The following is a 24,574-nucleotide window of genomic DNA, read 5'->3' as shown; positions in this document are numbered from 1 at the left end:
TCAAATGAACCGAGGAAGTACATTTCCCTTGCCACATGCCTGCCGTTCACCCTGTAGAGTCAATGGCGTCTTGGCCTCTGCGGTTTTACTGATGCAGTGCCGTCTCGAGGGCTTGTGCATTTAATTTGGCATCAAAAGCACAGATCAAAACAAGCGAGTACACAGCTTTGTTTCAGATTTGCTCATGAAAAAGAGGTTGTTTCAGTTCAAATTCGTAGTTCGAACACATATCCCATTACAGATGATGCCGGAGAACTCTGTGCCTGCAAGCGGTACACAGCAGTCACTTCATAACTAAAATCTGTATTCATGCATTGTCAGAAAGAGGTATTTGACTTTAACATGAATTCTTTGCACATACTGCATGCATGTGTAAAGGCCTGAACGACAGACATATGCACACACACACACACACACACACACACACACGTACAGCTATGTGACAGGTTCAGAAACCAACAGAAAAGCATGACAGGATTCAGTCTGCCTTTAGATCCATGGGCAGATGGGACTAGCTTCTGTGTTAAAAAAAAAAGAGAGAATTATTCCCTTTTTTTACTCTCTTGGCTTTAGCAATGAGAAAATTGGGGATGGTTGCAACCTCAAAGTATGTGTTTTTATACATAACTACTGAGCATTTTGTGATTTTCAACCCTTTCTTATCTCAGTAAAATGGTGGACAAATTATAGAGCTTCAGCTGTAGATGAACAAAAGCTTGACTGAGGGACATGCTCAGCTGGCACACATTTGACTTCAGCTGGAGACCCCGGGAATATTTGTGTGTGTGTGTGTGTGTGTGAGAGAGAGAGAGAGAGAGAGAGAGAGAGAGAGTCAGACAGACTCCATGTCTCCATGTTAGCAGTCACATCACATCACAGCTTGCAACCACATTGATTAAGCGAGTCACCACACAGACTAATTTGAACAGGGAGCAGACCAGGCTATTATTGGCTACCACTAATTTCAAGTCATATGAGGAGATTAAAAGACGTTAATGGTTATTGCAATGTACACCACTACTCCAAATGGTTCTTTTTTGGGGAAAAGGCAGCCTTTTAATTTTGTGTTTTTTGGGGTGTGTAGGCATGTGTCAATGGTGCGTGTGTGCATGTGTGATTATGCGTGTGCATTTGTGTGTAGGCATGTGTCTGCAATTCTCTTATGTGTGTGTGTGTCTGTGTGTGTCTGTGTGTGGCGGTAGGGGAGTTGTGTGTGTGTGTGTGTGTGTAGGGGGGGTTGTTTTATTTATCTCTCTCTATTTGAGGATACGATCCTCTGAGAGACCCAAAGCAAATTCTATTGTAAACCTGAAGCAACTGAGGGGCTGTGAGAGCCAAAGCCATCCATCAGTGCTGGACATATCCCCCATATGCAAACAAATGAATTACAGCACTCGCCTCCCACCGGGCCCCCAACACAGCAGAGCAAAATAGGGTGCGGGGATGTAAAGAGAGGTGAAGGAATGCCGTATAATATGATCAAGATTATGAAACCCTCTTGTGGCCCAACAATGAAAGGACAGGCAAATAGAACGATAAATGAAGAATAAGGTCAAGTGGAAAGGAACCTATGAAAATGAGAGAGAAGCCGAGATACACTGTTAGAACTCTTCACCTCTTTGAAGTGTAATGGTAGTGAAGACAGTGTGGCGGTGGGATCTGTGGTTATCCTTTAAAGGGTCTGTAATCACTGAAAGTGGCTGTGCGGAAAAACAGACAGCACACAGCTGTGTGTCACTTTTGCAGCACTGTGGTGCTGTCGTCCTCTAGGAATGATTAACCCAGAAGAGCTTAATATAGAAAAAGAGAAAGAAATAGATGGAGAAAGAGGATGAGTGAGAGAGAGAGAGAGAGGGCATAGAGGACATTATCGTATTCCATAGAGACTCTACTCTTTACCTCTACACATCAAACCGTGTTCACCACCGTTTAGCAATCTGTCTGCTAATTAATCATGCGCTCTAATCAGTCAGAGACACTGAAAATCTGTCTGAGTATGTGTGTGTGTGTGTTTGTGTGTGCATGTGTGTACAGTATGTGTGTTGTAAAACAGGTATACACTGAGAAAGAGGCAGAATGCACCTCATTTACTGTTGCATTTTGCATATATATGGGCATGCTATTCATACAATGAGACTGACTTTTAGGGAAAGCAGCTGGTTGTAGCTTTTCAACATCTTTTGTCAGGTTTTTACACAAGTTTCTGTATTGTTGCTTCCTCGTGCTTGGGAAATACATTACAGAGCTCAGTGCATGCTCTATTATGCTGTTCCTATTTCAAGACCTCTGACCTGATTTGGTACTGCCCCGATGATTGAGTCCAAGGTAATTGTGTCTGTTGTGAGCTTGTTAGCCTCAGAAATCAGAGCAGTGAACAATGGATAGTATATTTCCTGAATCCAGCAAGGTGTGCAATCTACTAGGTGAAAAGGGGTGCAGTATTCATCACACTGATAATGATCCCCAGACTGGTGATATCAGGGTGAACAGAGATGGATTGACTGCATTGCCACTAGGGCGTGCAATCATGTCTGCAGCTATTCTGGCTAATTGTGACATGGTGGCGGTGGCAGCAGGGGTGGGCTGGGTTAGCATCCGACACAGAACACCAGCCAAGCCTGCTAGCTCGCATACAGCCATCAACGCTAATCTCCCGCTATGTGCTAACAATAGCGCTGATGTGCTTGCTTTCCGGAGGAGCTTTTCTCCCCCAAGCCTGCCTTGTTTGTGCGATGGCCCAGCAGCCAGCCGTCTTTAGCTTTCCCATTACCTGGGGGACAGTAGAGCTGAAATCAGCCGAGGTATTGTTGCTCCCCTGGAATGGCTGTGTGATTGAAGGCATACAGGTTAGCGGATTCAGTGTCACATGAGCTGGGAGATGTGGGGGTTGTGGATAAACAGTTCTCTAAACCAATTACTTAGCATAGAGCTCATTGAGATTAGTGAATGAGAAAAAATATGAAGCGGGAGAGGGATTGCAGAGGAAGAGACTTAGAGCCCTCTTTTGGTAAATCAAGACGCAGACGCAGGCAGCGGCGCAAGTTCACTTAGGCATTTTTGGTAATTTCGTGACCAGAGGCACTGGTGCACGAGTGGCGAAGTTGTTAAAGGGATTGGACTGGGAGGAATAAATGATTAGTAGGTGTGGTAGGGGCTGGCGTCAATCATGGCCAATCAAATCAGCTGCTCTCATTCCCTTTAAAAGCAGTGCGCTCCCCACCATGGTGCACTGATTGTTTTGTAATGGGTGAGGAGAGTCCAGACCAGCTTCTCCTAAGAGGAAACTGATGTCCTGGTTCTGGAGGTGCAGAGTCACAAGGCGCGAATATACAGCACCCAAAATATGAATATACCGCACCCTGGATATGCCACCAAGGGCAGATGATGTCCCTTTTTATTTTGAATTCACATTTCTGGAGATATTGAAATCCTTGTCACCGCATTTCCATTATTTTGTCGGTTGTCAGTAATTTGTTTTACTTAAATGATTAATAAGGTTGCGCTTAGTTAGTCATTGGCCATGTAAACATGTGCACAATAATGCCACTATTGCCAAGTAAGGCAATAGTCCGATTACAGTAAGCTGTTAACATGATTGCATAAACTGACCATTTACATGAGAATTATTAGTTAGTTAGTTTTTTCTTGCCAAAAAGATGAAGATCTTTCATGGAGCTGTGGGATCTACTCCACCAGTGCGTCCCCAGGATGTCACCATCCTGGTGCTGGTTGCACAAGATTTAATCAAGGTACCCACACAACACACATACCTGTCCTGCTGCCTTCAGTTGGCTAAAGGGATTTCATCAACCTCATATATTCTACAAGCAATTATTAATGCCAGATATAGGTAAGAACCCCTCAATCTAGCCAGTATGGACTCTCCTTACTCACGTTTACATGCATTTTGATGTGCATGTAAACGTGTCTACTGGTTGAAGAATTTAGATCAAAGTGAAACAGACAAACATAACATCAGGTCTATGTGCATGTGCCTTCGCCAACCGAAGACACAAAAATAGCACAGAATGGCTGCATCTGCGCTAAGAGGTGGTCTGTGTAGGCGGAGGCGCAAGCGTATTTTTGGATACCAAAATTGCACTGCACCACCCAATTTGCATTGGCGATGACGAGCGATGTCATGGCGAGCCAAGAAGTTACCGAACGGGCACAGGTGGGAAAAAATCTGCTCGTGCTCAATGAAATTTCCACTTCGCTGGTGCAAAGGCACTGCGCTTGATCTGCACCGGCATGAAAATAGGGTCCTTTGGGTCTGTATTGAAGTTAGTAACTGAGCTGCTCTGTGTGTGTGTGTGTGTGTGTGTTTGTATGTGTTCATGTGTGGAAAAAGAGTGAGAGAGAAAAATGCACACACTAGGAAACAAAAAGTGAAGTGATGCCTTCATACAGTTCCACACATTCCCACCTGGGAGCTTCCCAGTACAACTGTTGTCTACTGTTGGCCACTGGAGCAGTTGGGGGTTCAGTGCCTTGCTAAGGACACAAGATTGTTACTCATTCACTTTACCGTCCCACATTTTCCCATTCAGTCCTGTGATTCTATTCTTTAATGGCCTTCTAGTCATAAGTCCGCCTCTCTAACCTCTGGGTATTGCCGCTCCCAGAATATGTAGTGCAAACCGTTGCATTGGGTTATATAGTTTATATGCCAAACACATATCTGCATATGTAGCGTTGGGCTCATTACTCAAAAAAGTAATATATAATTCATTACCCGTTGCTCATTTCAAAAATAATAATTTAGCTTCAGTTGTTACTCTATGGGAGAGAGAAATAATTTGTTCCACTACTTGTTATATTACTTTTCTGTTACTCATCCTCTCTTACCTTTAAAAATTGGAATAACTCAGTTGATGCATTCATATCAGTATTACCTAATGCATATGCATATGTATTAATGTTACATGAGCATGCTATCCAGGATATGATCTCTTTCTCCTTCAAAACAAAGTATTTAAAAGCATAATATGTGATCTAGCACATTTCTTATGGTCTTTGAAGCCCAGGGTATTCATCTTAAAACATGGCAAATTACATTGGACCTCAGCTGTACAAAAAAAGGGGAGGGCTCCATCATGTTATGTCAAAATGTAAGCCTCCATCTTAACACATTCCCTCTAGCGTTCTCTTTGTCTGTCTGTATTTCTCTCTACCTGCCCCTTGAGGTCATTGGAAGACTTCATACACTCAAATGGGGAATGTTTGAAATGTGGTGGCTTATGTACATTTCTACAAGGATTCTAGAAACAGCTGCTAACTGCTGTTATCCACCAGGCAAGTTACCGCAATGTCCAGAAGCAGGAACATCATTAAGCCATAGACTTCCTTGATTAGGTAAAGAGAGAGAGCGGGTGGGAGAGGGTTCCCCATCCCGTAAAGCTGAATGACAGCCAAAGACAGAGTGAGAGAAAGTGGGACTGCAATGTCACGCATGTCAGCATAGTTAATAGGAAGCTGGCAAGTGGACATTGCTGAGACTCCAGAAGCCACAGCACAGGAAAACTGGGAATGTGTAAGGTCCCGAGAGCACACTGTAGTCTATTTGGTCTGTTACTCCTTTTCAAGGTAAGTATTATTAAAAACGGTAATATATTTAAAGATTAAAATTCCCTGTTGAAAATAAAAAATGGAAATGATCTGCCTATAACAAGTTCTGCTTGTGTGTTTATGGGTGCCAAGTTACAGTAGGCGGACCCAGTTCCACAATGCATTAGGGTGCATTGCACCCTCAGATAAAATTAATGCACCCTCATTTTTAAATCCCTGTTTTTCCCCATCCCTGCTCATAATTGCTTGAGCACGGTCCAAGTTGTTTGATTTCAACTTGTTTGATTAATTTCACAGTGCCTGGATTAGTATTTACCACTAAAGCAAGTCTATAGACTAATCTCCTTCAACGATCAATTTGGCTTGAATGACGTCATGCACAACGATTGGCTGTTAGGTAGCTTACAAGTAAGCCTGGAGCCAGTGTATACAGTCTTGTATGCTTGAGCTATAAATAGTTTAATATTCACTGTTATTTTACTTGTGTATGAGTTATAGGCATTACAGCTATTTTACCAAACCAACTGTCAAAGTGCAGATAACTGCAGACAAAATATAATACATTTTTGACTGTACTTTATCAAACACCTGTTATTTTTCTAATTAAATTGTTAATTGTTAAAAATAATAATAATAATAAATGAATAAATAAATACTTGCCATGAGATAAAATGTTTTGTGCAGAGCAAGGTAGTTTGAAGGCCAGTTATGGTGCAGTTATGCCAAATTTAGATCCACCACTCCCTCAGGCTGGATTGGTAATAGCCACAACATAGATAATGCACATAGATGTTGACTACAGAGGCACACCAGCATGTTTCTACTGATGGAAAAATGCATGCCTCCACTCTAATTTCAGAAGCCACTGCAGTGGTTTTGTTCTGCATGCGGGCCTGGCAGTAGGTGATATTTCATTCATATCTATTTTTATATATGCAATTTTATACACGCAAATCATGGGGCAAAGGTTGCAAAAAATCCATTGCAAGGTTTTTTACTTCAAAACTCCTCCTCACATCCCCTATAGTGATATTTTATAATTCAAACAAATCTGCTAATACGTCTTAAGAAGATTTTTTTGATTGTTTTTCCAATTGCCTGACAGCTGAAAAATCAAAGGATAACATTGTTGTGTATGAAAAAAGATTCATTCCACTTCCAAAATTTAAGCTTAGCATTCTCATTGTAGCATGCAAAACAATACAGTTCTTGTTAGCATGTTCCAGCATTGCTCCATCAATTAATTTGGATAAAAGTCCCCTTCACAGAGGCTCTAATCGCAATGTGGCCAAGCCTTTGATGTTAAAACAAATGAGCACAAAAATGGCAGAACAGTGTTTTGAAGATTTGTTCTCCTATTTCACCACAGAGAACACTAGATCTCCCCGACGTCAGTGAATCTCTTTCCTCTCACAATGATGAAATCCTCCATTGTCACTTTAACTGAGAGGATGGGGGAACCTAGCTTTGGGGGGGGGGGGAAATCCCTCCTCTAAGCTTTCACCGTCCGCCCAACCATCCATTGAAGTCTATTTGCATTTTTGACACTTATGGGTGTGCTTTCTACCCTTCCAGTATAATTTATATGACTTATACAGCTCATTTACGGATTGATAGCTGCCATTCCTAACTGGCTATAATGAATGCCTCATCAATGCACACAACTTACTATGCTGGATCTGACGTTACGCAAAGACTCCACAGAGTCACTCTCATTCTTCATTAAAGCCTAATTTGTCTTTGGAAGGCAAAAGCCTGTGTAACAACCCCCCCCCTTTTTTTTGGATGCATCATTTCGCTCTGTACAAGGAAACAGAATTTGCCATTAAGGTTCATCTTTCATGGCTGAACGGTGAAATCAAACAGAAAAGGAAAATTCTGTTTAGAGAGTGTAGGGTGCTGTAGGTTCGGGACTGAGAAGCTTACGGTTCATTGCACCTAATCCACACGCCGATAATGCTGGAACCGAATCGACGGAAAGCGCAGTACAACTACAATTTACGCACCGGGCCTCTGACATCCAGGGTGTGACACTTCTTTGTCCTTGAATAGATTTTCAGGGCCATCATTCAACAACGCCTGTCCGCTGTGATCCTGCTGGTAAGGACCGCAGCAGGAGGAACTTGTGCTGGTTTCTGTGCTGCTGAGACTATAAAGCTTCCTTGCTGAACTGGTTTAGCCGTCTTAGCCCTAAGGGACACGTCACATTCATATGACCTCTTTTGACTATAAAACTCCACATTCCAATTCAAGCGTCAGAAAAAAAGAAGTAGCAAAGCGGAATTGTGCCTCAGAGCGGGGAAGCGTGCGATACGATGGCCCGGACATGATAGGGCCTTTACAGAATAAAGGAACACCTACAGATGAAGCTAATGAATACAGAAAGAATCTGGCTCACTTTCATGCTGCGATTAGTGTTATGCAAATGCAGAGCAAACCGGTGGGGGGAGGAAGAGGAAGGATTGCACGCCAATGACTGTGGGGGTCCCACCTGTTTCATCAGGCTCAGAAGACCCTTTTAACCTGTCCGCACCGCCCTGCAAACACACTTCTCCCGAAGGGTTTTGTCATCCCGCTCGATGCTGCCTAACAAAGCAGCTCATTTTGGTTTTCCTTTTGAAACGGACAGATTAAGATGAATCACCTGGTCTCAAGTCTATTTTTTTTCTCTTTTACGTACCTTTTTTTCATATAATGTGACACCAAGAAGCATGATTGTCTACAACACTTGCCTACAGAGATTTAAATCAACACACACTTTCTTCATATCAATGAAATTGGAAAAGGGAGAAACAAGGCTGCTTTTCAGGAACACAAAACGATAAATTTAAGTATAGTGGAAATTCTTCATTAGGAATAACCCCTTGAGATGTACCATCTCGTTTTCAAGGGGGTCCTCAACGACAAAAATACAATATAAACACAATTAGACAAAACATTTAACAAAAACAAAAAATAACAACAAGATAATTAAACGATACCAAAAGAAAAAAAACAAAACAATAAATATCAAATAATAAGACATACAAAATCAGGAGATCATTCATTAGATTATAGAAAAGTATTAAAGTATTATTAATGTCAGTGAGAGCATTAAGTAATAAAGTTATAATTATAGAGGTGTTATTATGGACATGTACAACTGATCCTATAATAAGAAGACAGGGTATTTTTGAACAGGTGGAAAGATGATATGGACCGAATATTTACAGGTAGATTATTCCAATCAGAGGGAGCTTTAAACATAAAGGCTTTCTCAGCTATTGACTTAGAGACCGCAGGAACAGAAAAAACCTCAAACGTCAAACCTCATGAATATGACAATGAGCTGCATCTGGGTCATTTATATGACATAGTCGTGACACAGGAGCCTAATTAGCAGTCAACATAGAGCTGGTGCTGTTCCCCTGTTACTATAATCACAATATCACAACAACAGGCTCCAGAGCAGGGAAGGATCAAACCACTCAGACACCTACAAGAAATATCAAGGACTCCTCTATAGATAGCTATTAACTAAATGAAGTCGCAACATTTACCAATACTGTGTGCCTAACTTGATTTTGATTTCACACGGTGTGCGCTTTCAAGAAAACATGTCTGTGATATATCTGTGAATGGTTAAATTATGTTAATTTATGAAAACGCGGCGAGGCCTTGTATGTTGTGTGACTATTTTCTCTCCTCAGTGACAGACGGGCCACAGCCAAACGCTGAAGAGTCTGGCACAGGCTGCAGGAGGCTGGCCATTGGGCAGTATGCACACACAACACACACACACACACACACACACACACACACGCAGAGCAGTTGATTTCCATGCCATGGTGTCATTGGCTACCTCTCTACTGTCTCTCTTGACTAGTCATCAAGCTGATTTTGTTTTCATGCTCTGGCTCATAAGAAAAAAAATACCTGCTGACACACAGATTAGCACTTGTCATTGATTGGGAACACCCAACAGTGCTTGCTGTCGCTGCTGTTGGGTGAAAATCTCATAACTTCCCATAATTTGTGTTATTTCATTTTTATTGATTTGTACGATTATGTAGGCTTTTTATGAGCCGAGGAAGTTTCAAGAACCTGTAGGGCCTTCTTGAAACCCTAGGGACATGATTTGCAACACAGGCAACACGTGAGCTCTCAAGTTTCATTCAAGCCTTCTCCAGCTAGCATTCCCCTCAAAGCCTTTCTTTTCTCTCCCACACGTGTAGCAGAGCAGAGGACTGACAGCCCCTGTCGCAAGGCCTTGACCTGAGCAGGGAAACAGACTGGTACCTCAGCAGACTCCATTTAGACAACTTGGATTAAATCAAGTGTAAGTCTATCCTTGTCAGATCAAAACTATCATAGTAGGGCAGCTCTGCCTACATGCAGGTGCAAGGATGAGTGACACATTAAGGTCAGAGACTAAGAGGGTGAGTGGGTAGCGAGAGAAATACATGAACACACTGACACTCACACACGTCACACACGTCACACACACACACACACACACACACGTACACATGCATGCACATGCACTCATGGATGAAAACAGGTACAGAATTGTAAGCACCAAGGACACAAAGAATATGGGTTATGCCCTATAATAGGAGTGTTTTTCTGTGTTTATGTGAATGTGCCTGTTTATGTATGAGTGTCTGTGGCCATAGACACATTCCCCTTTTTTCAAATAGTAAGAGTAGGTGTTTTTCTCTGGATTTTTTTTTTTTTACCATATCGGTGTGCCTGTTTATGTGTGAATATCTGTGGTCATGGAGTTCTTTTATTTTTTTTTTCATAAATGGCCAAAGATGCAACGTCTGGAAGTCAACAGTCAGTGAATGTCTGCCTGCTAGCTGAGTGTGACCACGCTGTGCTTCCTTGTGTGGCTTTGACTGCTGACCAGACTCCTCCTGTGAAGCTGAGCTGAGCTGCCATCTGATTGCCAGCCTGATTGGGTTTATGAGTTAAAAAGCAGATCTGGGAGACAGACGGCAAAGCTCGACCCAGATGTCCAGATCCCAGACGCTCATTCTGCACCCCTGGGTCTGCAGAAGGCACAGGTCTAGGAGGACACACACACGTGCGCCTGCACACACACGCACGCATGCACACACACATACACAGACAGACGGACGGATAGACAGTAAGACAGCAGGACAGGCAGACAGACGGACACACACACACACACACACACACACACACACACACAGGAGAATAACAGAATAACTAGAGGCCTCAGAGAAATCAACTTGCAGGATTGGTGTATAGGCAGAGGTTTACAGCATACCTTTTGCAAACCTTACTGATATATTCCTGAATCCAGACAACATTGTACTCAAGAGCACATTACTGTCATACGCATACTGCAATGATCAAAATGGAATTCAAGCACATTATCGTAGTGGTAATAGCGTATTTTATGAGTGTAGCTGTACTCATTTTCCATAGGCTCTGCTGAATTATTGGGTGATGGACACGTACGAATTTGAGTCATCAAACAGTAAAGTAGCTTCTCTCTCTCTCTCATCAATTTTACCTTTTCATCCGCATGGACAGGATGTTAAAAGCAATGGAGATTGCCTATGATTGTGCCGTAGTTTCACACTGTGTTAGAAAACCCAATGCTTTTTTCTGTTCATGACAAGGTCCAGGTGTCACAAAATTTTGATTTTACACTAAAACCTTTAATGACACACATGGGCAAATAATGATTTTCTCTCTTTATAACACATGCAGGACTTGCACGCTCTTGGTATCTATCGAGTCTGAACAGCTGCTTGGTCAATAATGGTTCTATAAAACACAATACACATGCAGCACTATCACACTAGCTCCTATCACTCTGTACTAGTCTAAGTCTTGCCGCGGCATTTTAATAAAAATAAAAGGCCAATAAAATGTTTAACAATAAACTCCAGCCCATAAGTCACAACCTGATGAGACTGGAATAGCCTACTCTAACTCAGGGTCGAATCCTGGTCAATGCTATTGAAATATGTTGTTTTTTAATATTAAACCTTTGTCAAGTGTTCTCCAAGCAAACCTGAATTTTTCATTTCATTTTGTTTTCGTCCTTTAGATTCATGCACCTTGGAGGAGCTGCAAGGTTGTGAGAGAGAGAACTGGCCTTCACTGCAGCCTACCTCCAGGTTTCCCAGTTGTGACAATTTATTTAGGAGATTACACCTGAGGAAATTTTAGTAGACTCTGGCGAAATGCTATTTCTGTTTTGTTGGAGTAGTAGCTAAACAACCATTTTTCCCCTGCAGATAAAGCTTGTTATAGGCCTGTTTTGTAATGGACAAAATACTGTAAAGAGTTGTTTCTGCACAGGGAGAAGCCCATGAGCTCCAACAGGTCATGCAGCCATTGCAGCTTCCAGGCACTTTCTTTTCATCTCAAACACACTACACACTAGTTGAAAGGTGAGTGGTACATCTCTATGCGTACACTTGCTTTGCTCCAGCATTCAACAACCCTTCTCTTACTGAGTTAGTGATTATTCTTGGTTGACAGGTTCTGTACAGGCTGCGTGAGGAAAATTTGCATTAATGAGCATAGATAAGAACCATCATTTCCAGCAGCCTCCCTTTTTTGGTGCTTTTTAAAATAGCCTCCGATATTAAATGCAGATTTGTACTGGTTCTATCACTAAGGGCTTGTGTCCGTTGACAACCTCTATTTTAGCTAGCAGCACTCACAAGCTGCCTGGGGATGCGCTAGTCATGGCTCTGTTGCTATGCGACTACTAAAAACCTGTGTGAAGGGCATCTCTCCAGTTCAAATGTTTTTAACTTTCAGTGTTTACTGCACTGAGCGCTGGAATGATGCTCTGCTCACTCTGAATTCCACTGTCAACAACAAAAGAATGAGAAGCCAGCGCTTTAGTGGAGGGTCTCCTTTCCTCCCCAGGCTTCAATTTGCCTCCCCACTTTGACCCCACTTCTTTTTTTTCTTTTTGTCTGTTGCTTTTTTTAGAGGGGGGAACTACAGACTCTCACCTTCATTAGGTGCCAAGATGAAGGGAGACAGCAAGAGACAGCACACCACCCTTTCCCAGCCCCTTTAACCTTTTAATTTAGCAGCAGGAATTAATGTGGTGGCCTGGGCCAGTATCACTTTAAACAGATGCTGCCCAGGTGCCCCGGAGGCAGGAGGAATGACTCCTCTGTGGTGCATATGTATATGGTTGTGTGTGCCTGCGTGTGTGTGTGTATGTGTGTGTGTGTGTGTGTGTGCGCGCGCGCATACGTGCGTGAGAGAGAGAGTGTGTGTTTTTGAGTGCCGGAGCATTTGCACTGTACACATGCGAACTGTTATTAACCGGGCCGTCACATCAGTCGTAGCTCAGGTCCTGTCACTCTCATTTTAGCAGCATGTGGCATTCCAATGAGGTCAGGAAGAGAGAGACTGGCAGCGGAGGGGAAGGTGGGGATTACTAAGTAGAAAAGACACCATCATCACGACTGGCAAGGTGGGTGATGTAAGGCAAGTGGTGAGTAATGATGCATCCCGAATTCAGGTCAGTGCTCTTAGCTGAATTTTAGGCAGGGAGCATAGGAAAGAAGGCGAGAGTGGTGGAGGGAGAGTTGGAAGAATTCCCTCATAGCCCTGAGTCATAGCAACGAAAATATTTCAACATACATTGTTTCAAAATAGCAAAAACACTAGCGAGCGCCGTGGGCCGTTGCTGCACTGAACACACACACATATATACATCTATATTCCATTTCACCCACTCCTGTTCCCGCGATAAGAGTGGCAGTGGAGGGAGAGCCAGAAAAAAGGAGCAATGCTCCCTGGCCCCCAGAATGACAGAATGGCGCTTTTATGATGTCTCCCAGATTATTCCCTGAGATGGATGGGCTGAGCTGGAACACCAATTGATTAATCCATCGACTCGCGGAATGTGCTACGGCCTTCCCCCTGCTCAGCTGTTCTTTCCCTGGACAGAACATTCAGACAGACGTGCTGGAGAGGATGACTAATGAGTGAGGCTTCTGCAGATGCTGTTCCTGTCTGTCTGTGTACGGTTGCGCCTGTCCAACATGCTTGCTTGTTTCTGTAGATACAGTAGATTATGTTGCAAGCATGTTGGTTTCCAGGCGTGCTAGTGCAGAACAGCATACATACAAGTCTCAACTGATGAACAGCGGTCGGGACACTTTGACAGAGGGAGTTGCAGATACTGTTCAAATGCCCTCATCTCTTCTTTCTAATGGAGGATCATACAGTGAAGTCCTCAAGAGTTTTTTTTTTTTTTTTTTTTTACCACTCAAAGGAATGCTCATAGTCAACCAAGTATTCAATCAAAAAGAATAAAACATATTTTTCAAACTAAACAAAACCAAAGTAAACCATGAAAATATGGCTATAGACAGCAGCACATTGCTAGATCTAGCCTAATTATCCTCATGGTTTTGCACAGAGATCAAGATGCCTATGACACATATCAGCTCTAGTTCCCTTTTCTTTATAAAGACTGTAGATTGCTATGGGGATATTGTTCTGAAAATGAGCCTAGAGTGACAAAACAGTGATAAATCGCTACATTTTTGCAGGCAACAAACCTGAACAAACCACTCTACATTCAAAGCATGAGTGTATGTTTCATCTACCAGCGTACTATAAAAAACGGAGGTGCGTTTAACCACATTCACAATGGCTGCCTATGCAGCACCATGCGAGTGGCCATCACTTTAGTGCTAACTTCTTGTAGGCTTATGAAAGCATCTTTCAAATGTCAATTGCTATAAGGTGACTCTCTCCTTTGTTTACCTCTGCAGCTAGGCATGATAAATCACCATGTGACCGACCTCATGTATAAAAGCAGCAATCAACAACGATGATGCATCTTGCAAGAGCTTATACTCATAGCACCGCTGGCTTTGCCCTGACCTGAAAACCCATACGCCTTCTCTCTTTCTGTCTCCACAGAGGAAAGACGGGGTGGAGAACTCAGATGCAATGATTATGTCAATTGTCATGAATGAGTGTAATCAAGATAGAGAACACTAAGAAGAGTATTTATGGTAATTCTTTATACCAATTCTATATCATTTTCATCAAGCTGCGTCGATTAAATAGACCTGATAGATCTGACACAGTGCTTCAAGAAATATCCTAAAAATAGACGTTTATGTGTACACAAACCAACGCTAATTCCCAGTACACTTGTGCTATGCAGGCTATTGTTTGAAGTTAGACGCAATCCATTGAATCTTTCATCGTGGGTCAATGAACGAGGTTACAGTAATTATCACGAACCGTGCCAACATATGATCAAAAACGCCTCATGAAATAAAAACAAGGCATGGTATTATTTCAACAATTTCAGTATCTATAACCTATGTTCCCTTCTACCTCATTTTCATAAAAAGTCTGTTTTCACCTCCAGCTTGAGGTCTACCAGCTCCAAGCTGGTCCACCAACTTGAGACCCCCCGCATCGCACTGCTAGTTTCCAAAGCAAAAGGAAGGAGAGTAGATAACAAATCATTCTGACTGTTCCCTTTCACGTTGAACAAAATCCCCTGAGAGATTTTATACCCAGAGAAGATGAAAAATGGAGGGGTAGTTCCATTATTGATAGAAGTCCCAGGCAGTCAAAGAAATGAATGCTAATGGTGTCCTAAGCCGGGCTTTACAGAGATTAATCCGATTTAAGAAATGAACATTTTATTATATGGCACAAAATGCTGGCCCTGATCTGAACTGAGTCACAGACTGAGAAAGACAAAATTACAAAGGAGTGTGGGAAGGGAACATGGGTATACAGTCTGTCACTTTGCAAGACCCTGGCACCTCATTGCAATGGTACCGTTTTCCAGCTGACAAGTTCATTAATTTCTGACAGGGCTGCTTGGAATGATTTTCAATAGATAAGCCAGACAACAACGGCTGGAGAAATTGGACATAAAACAGACGTCTGTGGTAGCAACATTATCAAATGAAGTTTGGCTTTGTGTGAGCAGCAGGAAGTCCCTGTTGGTCCCTCTGCTGCACCTGCTCTAAGGCTATTTCCCACTGTTGAGGAGGACTAACTGGGACACACTGGGGATACCACTGTTGTCACTCTGGCATAGTGAAATAAGCAAGCACAGAGCACAAGACTTTCCCAGTAAATCAACCCACTTTAAACTAATTTCCCCTCCACTTGATTTGATCATTGTACAGTCTATGACATCCCAAACATACGTATACATAAATACAGCAAGCGTTAATCTCCAGAGAAATCTCCAGAGGAAAAGTTTGAGGAGTGCTAAATGGGGAGGAGGAATAGACTCTCTCCTTATTGGCATTAATCACTCTGCACCAGTTGCCAACAAACAACTGTAATCTTTGGGATGTGTAGGGAGAATTTATCATGCTAAACCCTCTGACAGGGCAAAAACATAAAATGAGCAGTTTAATTTGTCTCCCCAAGGTGATGTCACTCCATCATGTGGATGGGCTTTCTTTCAAAGGGTGGAAAAATGTTCACCACATTTCTCACTTTCACCAGTGAGAGATACAATTAACAATATTGTATTCGCACTTTTACCACCAACACTGGTTTATTGCTAACATGACAGACATCTGTTATCGAGTTCACAAGCTATCATGTTTAAAACCACTGACATGAAATTGCATACATATGTATTTGTACTAATCGGATGAATGCTTATCCAATATTAACATGCTTAATCCTAGTGCTTTTGATTCTGATCCCGATAACTGAGAGAAGCAAGATGTGAGCAGATAATCAATGCATGATTAGCCTATGAAATCTGCACATGATGTAGAACAACAAATGCTGTTGTTTATTATGAAAGTTAAACTCTGTTGCTACCTCAACACATTGTAAGGCTGTGATTCTTATGATTTTAGATGATTATGAGTTTACATGACAGAATTCATGAGTACTGTAGCATGACAATGTAATATTTTTAAATGCGGCCACATGTATGCATGACTTTAGAAAATAGTTGTATTTTATTTTTACTTGCGAAATAATGGTCTGCAATCCAATTTACTAATGCAACTCACCGAATGCAACCTCTTGTGAGTCATAAGAGTAGAGCACTTGCCCCTGTATGAAAGGTGTCAGTTGTTGCATCGTTGCATTAGGAAAGGAGTATATCCAACAGACTAGTGGCTCAGATATTCGCACCATGAACTACAACCTCCGTGTCTTCACCAGCCGAGTAGAGGGAGACTGAACAGTGGAGCGAAGACGACCGATTTTAATTTCAGCACCACCTATGAAGGACAGCTCCCTCCCGGCAAATTCAGTGAAGCTACAATGAAAAGGCAATGAACAAGTGTCTTCTGTGTATAAACCATGGGGAAAAAAATGCCTGGCTGTTTAGGAAAAAAGTCAGAGATGCAAATCTAAAGGGAAATCTCAAAGAAATGTTAGTATAATTGTTGATGCCAAACTAAACATACAGATAAACACTGTGGTAGGTTCTCACACACACATTGAATGAACTGAGCGTATGGATGTATGTAGGGAGGCCTATATAAATGTATAGATGTATGGATGGATAGAAGATGGATGGATGGAAGATGGATGGATCAATGATGGATGGATGGATGGATGGATCGTTAGGAAATGCCTAGTCTGCATACAGCATGTGTTCAACATGTCTCGGTGTGAATGGCCAAGCCACGCTACAAACTAAGCATTCACGATGCTAAGCTTTTACAAATGCTTCTGGTTTTCTATTTTGAAGAGTAGACAACTAACTAACAGATTTTTTTTCTAAGATGGGAGCTCGCGCACTCAACTCAAGGACGCGCACTGACACGCAGGCAGATCCACACGGGCGCGCACATCGTTTCCTTATCTTCCAAATCAGCCCATGATTAGAGATCTTTTAGTTAGAGGCCACAATATCGGCGAGGGTGAAGTCTAGAAAATACTGTGCCCTGATTTAGTTTGTATCATCAAAGGGGGAAAAATAACATTTGAACATCAAACAGCAAGACAAGGCTGAACGAGTAATAGTTATGTTATAGGGACAATGGTGGCAATTAGCCCAACATTTTTTTTTTACACCACAAACACTCACTTTTTCACGAAGACGTTGATGTCTGCAGGATATCTGGTTTAGACGGAGAATGATCCCTCTTCAGCTCCCTCCCCAAAAACTGCATCGAAAATACATCCGCAATTCTCAAGCGATTTTGCAGAATCCGTGGTGATACTTTCTTGACAAACACATTGTGCTCCCATTCTCAAAACGACGCGGTATGTAATCCATCCATCAGTCTGGATGATATGCTATTACTCTCACACTGGTGATATCAATGTATCCATTGTTTCCTATTTTTCAAGACGCAAATAATACGGAGGCACCCACAAGTGCCATTATTGAAACTACTCTCCCGATGCAAAGCGATACCCACTGTGGTCTTAGCAATGCATATTTATATTGCTGGGTCCCAAATTCTCTTAGAATAATGAGTTAGGCAAATGCAGATTAATGCTGTTTTTCTTGGATCTGAATGAAATGTTAAAAAATGAACATCTCCAGAACGTGCAGAGCAAGGAAAACCTCCTGTAGTCAATTTCCAGGTGGATAAATCCCGAAAAAGCCGTCATCAGATTGTATGGCAGAGCACCATCCATACATTGAGGGCAGAATAGGGTTATTTTAACGTCCCGCTCGCTCTTGTTTTCAAATGTAACTTTCTTCAAGTCCCTATTCCTTCATAGTCACCAACCCCGCTGAATCTGATTAGATTTCACCTCACAACCCAGTGCGGATTTCAAGATGCTTATTTCTCTTTTTCCTCCTGGTTATGCCGATGAATGAAGTCCCGCAGTTTAGCGAATGAATTAAATCTTCGGATGGTTATCCTATAGAATGGAGAATTGAAAAAGTTATCGGGAATAAACTATCTGTCGTCTCTCCGATTTCTCCGTCGATTTTTGAGAGAAAAAAAAAATGTTTAATGTGGGAGCGATGCAACACCGAAGGGGAAAAATCCAGCAGGTATCCTCAAGAAACCTCTAAAAGCCCCATCAGAAATACAGACAGTGGCTTAAAGTGTGAGTAGCCTTCGCTGTAGACCAAAAGCCCAATTCTTACATTTTCTTTGTCGTGCCAAGGCTTGATCTCACCGTGTCTGGACGGGAGTTAGTTCACCAAAGGCAGTCATCACTTCTGCGCTCTCGCTCCATCTATGTATGCATATAGGCAATTCAAACCTCGACTATCCATTGATATGGCATAGGATAGGAGATTGCTTTACGGGATATTATCCACAGCGAGCTGATCGTCCGAGCCCTTTCTTCTTTTCTTCTTCTCCCAGCCGCAATGTGTTTAAGATGGTTCAAAAGTGATCACAAATCACCCGGTTCCAGTAACGCACAGGCTACATCCATCGGTGCGCTTTACCTCAGTGCGCTCGGCATTTACGCACCCAAATAAAACGCACGGCGCAGCACGGACGGACACGGAATTGATAAGTGCATGAGGGAGCCATCATGTAGGTTACCTCCCACTGACAAGCTGTTCCTTCCAAATAAGACAGTTTGTAATCCGCCAGTCACTGCTGGTGGATCGGCGCTGCCATCAGCCGCAGGACTGTTGCAGTGGGGAGGAATTATATATATATTTATATATTTTACCTCCCTTTCAGCCTTGATATCGCTGTGTTTTGACTTCTGGGGCTCCTAAAATTCTCGTTCCCCACTGCATTTCGAGCACGCACCACGTCTCAGCTGAAAGAGTGACATTCATCTGATTCTTTACCATCGTCCTTATCATTCATTGGTCAGTGGCATTAACAGGGGGTAGCAAATGCAGAATATTGTTTTTGCGCGGGCATGTGCCCGTAGTGTGTGTGTGTGTGTGTGTGTGTGTGTGTGTGTGTGTGTGTGTGTGTGTGTGTGAGAGAGAGAGAGAGACAGAGAGAGAGAGAGAGAGAGAGAGAGAGAGAGAACGATTCCTCCCAAGTGTCTCTTGCAAATGGGACACGACTGCCACCTACCGACTCCCCTCGCCTGTGTGCTGTATAGTGTGATAGTGGCCTCGGGCTGACTGTCGCATAGGAGCGCTCTGTGCTCTCCCGTGACATAAAAAATACACCATGTTTTGGTTATATATATATTTTCATATTTCAATACGCTGTAGGCTACGACATAAACTGTCGACCTGCCTGTCTGCTTTACCTGTAACCACAGACAGCCACTAAATTGATTGAATGTATGGCTCATGAAAACAGAATATTGTGACAGCTTGACAGTTCAGAAAACAGTTGAATGTCTATTGATGAGTGTAAAACCCTCTTTGATGCTGTCAGGCTTCAGTACTTTGGACTCCATTTATAAATGCTGGCTCTGTGTTATGAATTATGAAAAACACAGTGCAGAATTTTAGCATGGGGGGCTGACAGGGGAGACTTCAGGTCTCCAGAAAGATTAGTGCTTGTGAAGCATAAATCTCAGGGAACTTGCTGTACCACACACATTATGCTAAACTCATTCATAATATACTAAAATGTACACGTTGTATATTGGGACCGAAAAAAATAAAAAATAGAAGAAGATGAATCTGAAGATAGATTGAGGAGGACATCTCCCATTTGGGAAGATTATGCATTCCTAAGCCATGTGATAGTAGATGTGAGAAAACATTTGAATGCCAGACCAGGAATCTGTCCATCTAACTGTCAGCATCTGATCTCATTTCCCTCAGTGCTGAAGGCGTTGCATCATTCATCTGTCTTCATAACTGTCGACCAGCCTGTCTGTGTGTCTGGCATATGGCGGTAAAGAGCACCGCCCTCTTGCTTTCCAGTCGAAGGAGACATCATTAAATGACTCCCTCTTTGACTCCATTCTTCTCACCTTCCATTTTCCCAGCCTCTGACCATGCAAGCAAATTAAATCCATTAGTGTGCAAGCCCACTTTGCTCACCAAGACAGCAGAGGAACTTTTTAATATACCACCCTTTCCAATCGATGGTAAATCCATGCCATCCACCTGTATTGCTGAGTTCATAGTTTGAGTGCTCTTCCGTAATATGTGCCATGTTGGTGTACGACAGCCTTGCCTAATGGTTTGGATTTAAAGCTTTCATTTTACCTCCAGCTGGGAATCTCTGGTGACCACTCCTTACTACTTAAGATCTTATTGGCTCTGTGGGAGCCATCACTGAAGGCCATACCCTTTATCTTGATTTATGTAGCTTTTGGGACCACAAAATCTTTGGTGATGGAAACACCTGCTACTTCAAAGTGAAGCTTCGGAATATTCATAGACTGCCGCCCTGGAATCCAGCACCGTGTTTGCTGTGTAGACACGCTCATTTGCCCATTGTGAAATGCATTATTGTACATTTCCTCATGTGGTCGCATGGATACATAAAGGTCTTTGTGTTGTAAACAGGAGTCCTGCACACTATTGAAGCATGTTAGTAAAGATCATGCTGCCCTTGGAGAACGTTAAAGAGGTCTTGTGCTGCCACTATAAACAATGTGACCTTGTCCTTTCAAAGGGCAAGACGCATACTCATGGGGCCAGTTATTCCTGAAGTGGCATGGACAAAAAAAAAAAAAAAAACATCCCTTGGGTGAGGAAATGCTTCAGTATAGATCAGTGGTTCTCAACGTGGGGTCCGGGGACCACCAGGGGTCCTTGACAGGGTTCTAGGGGGTCACCACAAATTGATGAATTGTTGAACTTCAGCATTATTTCATTTACCAGAAGTTAACTTTGTTTATTAGAGAATATAGAAGAATGACTATTTGGATCATAGTTTCACTGTTATCTCTACCTACAATAGAGATAGTCATGGAATTCTGGATCTCAGATTTGGGTTCGAGAGACAAAATCTCATCAAATGGGCCTCCATGGCCCTAATGTGTACTGAATTAGGGGTCCTTGATATGAAAAAGGTTGAGAATCACTGGTATAGATTATTGGCTATGCTTCCAGCACCCTGCTCAAAAGAGGATTGCCTTGATATTGACAATGCGAATTACTGACACACAAGTGGATTAAGACTGATGGTGTAGGCTGGAAACGATCATTTTTCATCACACCATGCTCTTTATTATCCTGTTACAGAGACCACCCAGAAAAGATGGTGTTTTGACAGAAGAGAGGAAGAAGCAGCAAAGTGGCATTCAGAGACGGCTTAAGGCACATAGATCTCTTCCTTTCCCTGGGAGTATTATGTTGTCAGGGCCTGAATAATACATGTGTTGGGATGCAATTAGATAATGTAATAATCATGTTGGGTATGCCATGTAGGTCTCATCCAGTGATCAAAAGGAATACACCACACTCAAGACTAGGCTACTCATCGTTGCTATTTGCTCTGCCAAGATCCACTTTTAGCTGAGAAAGAGAAAAATAAAACACAAAAAGGAAGTTATTGAAACATCCTGAAGCATATGTATTCACAAAGAGAAGGATTAAAGGAGATAAATGCAAAGCCCCTTGTAGTGCATGCATCATTATAATGATGACAGCGATACCATGTTGCAGGGAACATATGGCTTTGCGTATCAGGTGTCACTGGTGATGATGTGATATGATCATTGTGGTTTGATCTTGAGAACGTTAGTCTCTCTGATGGAAGGATTTCTGTCAAATTGTATTGCAATTCTTCTCAAGACTTTTGCATCTCAAAAGTTGGGTATTGGGTATTTTTAGAATTTGATCATTATTTGTATACAACACACACTCTCCCTGTCTTATGCTCTCCAGAAATACAGCTAAATTTACCTGCACAGAGATTGAATGTGAGATACACCCAATAGAGGAGAGAAGGGAGTGCTGTGACACGCTGTGCACAATTGCATCACCTACACTTGCCCCTTTTAAAAGGAGGCTCTGAATACATTAGTCATGCGTGTTGTTTATTTTTGAGATTTGACATTCATTATTGATGCTGCTGTTTCGAAGGGTATGGGACATCACTGCTGATATCCTGCAGGGCTCAGAAGCAATGCAATAATGTAGTCAGGTGTGTGAGAGGCAAGTCTGCCGGTCTGTGAATGTGTCACTCGTCTCTCCCCTCTATTCCGCTCTATCAGGCCTGGTGCCACCTGAGGTTGCACACTGTAGTATGCTTGTCTTTCTCTCTCTCTGATGTTTGATTCCCCCATTTTATTTTCCCCCGTTTCCACTGTACTCTCAGTAATCACATAATTCAACCACGGAATTAGTTTGCAAGAAATAGCTTGCAGAGTCAATGAGAGAAATTCCACAAACACCTTCAGTAGCGACGTTTCTGAGATTCAAAGCAATTCATCAAATTTCACGGACTTGATAATTAGGTGCATCAATGTGTTTGCCATCCTATTTAATCTCCACTTTGATCCACACTAATCTCTAACTGTACTTGTTATCCAAGGCTTCCTTTGGCCCAAAGGACTTGTGATCGAAGAACAAATTTTTAGTTTCCATTCTAGGCCACTTTTGGCTTGGTTTCTCCATTCAACCCCTGCATCTGGGGTAAATTTGAATAATTCAAAACATGCTTCACCCTAATAACATTTTCTAAGTTGCTTCAACTGCACAATATGATGGTAAAGGAGACTAGATGACTGGCTTGGTTATTGGATATTGGCTGCAGCCCAAAGCAAGATATATCAAGAGATGAGAAGGCCCACACTCACTGAAGGATGAATCAATAGATGATCATAATATAATCAGTATCTCACTTATCATGGAGAATCATCATTTGACAGTAGTGTCCTTTGATATGTGAATACATAGTCTACTAGTATTAGTAACATGCAAATGTAAATCCTGAGCTCACAAATGGTATATTTTCCAGTTGGATGCCTATTGCTTCTGCCTTGTCAAGCCTATAACTGATTTAGAAAATATCTTGACATGGCAAAGTGACCTGTATTAAATAATGCACATTTTTTTCAGAAATCAGAAGAAATGATTTGCGTATGGGCAAGTGAATTGAACTGAACAAAATTGTATTTTACATTATCTGACAAGCACTTACCACAGTCTTCTGTATTTTGAAAGATACTGAACACCTTCTCACAGAGGCAATCTGGCATGTGCATTCAGGCATAGTTCCAATGAGGAAAAGTGCACATTTGCACACAGGGCTCTCTCCCACTGTGACAGTGACATTATAAGCTGTATTTAAATTAGCAATGAGGCTTGGCTCACTAGAAATCACAGCAATGAAAGGGGGGAAAAAAATAAACAAAACATGTCATCTTGTATCTCGTCTCAACAGAAATTGTGAAGTTATGACTAACCTCTAAAAATGTACGGCGTCGCCTCACCAGCTACCCTTTGGAATGTTCCACCTGAGTTAACTCTGGTACCACAGAAGGAAAAGAAAGCCCACTAAATTTAATTCTAGAGGCAATTCCAAGAGAGTTGTCCATGCAAGAGCGACAACAACATTATTGTAATAATAGATATGTATTATAGCCAGTGTCTGGTTCATTTATAGAGAAACTGAAAACTATATGAACAATACTTAAAATGATTAAAGATTAACTGTCTGTTCTAATCCAATCTTCACTCTTGCTGACCAGCATCATTCTAATATTACAGGCAAGACTGTCTCCAAGGAAATTGTATGCATCTCTATGAAATCTCCCATATGGGTTAGGGTTAACCCATCTCCTTCAGTCAGAAGGCATATACTAACTCATTCATTTCCCTCCTGTTTAGATTTCAGATCTGTTGTAATGGTAATTTCTGTGGTGATGATAGATTTCAGGTTCAATTTACTTTGGCCTGTATGTAGTGAATATTTTAATGAATTATTTGTTGCAATGCATTGTTACTCTATAAATTGGATTAATGGACCACATGGGCTGTTTAGGCGTTTGACCACAAAAAATGACCCACCCTCACCTCCATCTCTCAATAAAGGAATAAATGAACAAACAAAGATAAAGACGCAGTGAGACGTGTCTCTGTGCTAGAAGCTCCAGGTTCCACACCATGATGAAATGTATATTATGCAAAATAATCTTCACTCACTATTTTGATGAAAACAGTATTGAGTATTTGAGAGATTACTGTGCGGAT

Source organism: Centroberyx affinis, unplaced genomic scaffold (genome assembly GCF_046629955.1).
Source record: "Centroberyx affinis isolate AG114_WGS23_722 - 3 ecotype Tasmania unplaced genomic scaffold, CSIRO-AGI_Caff_v1 ptg001087l_1, whole genome shotgun sequence".
In the NCBI taxonomy this organism is placed as follows: Eukaryota; Metazoa; Chordata; class Actinopteri; order Beryciformes; family Berycidae; genus Centroberyx; species Centroberyx affinis.
Note: the sequence above shows the minus strand (reverse complement) of the source record.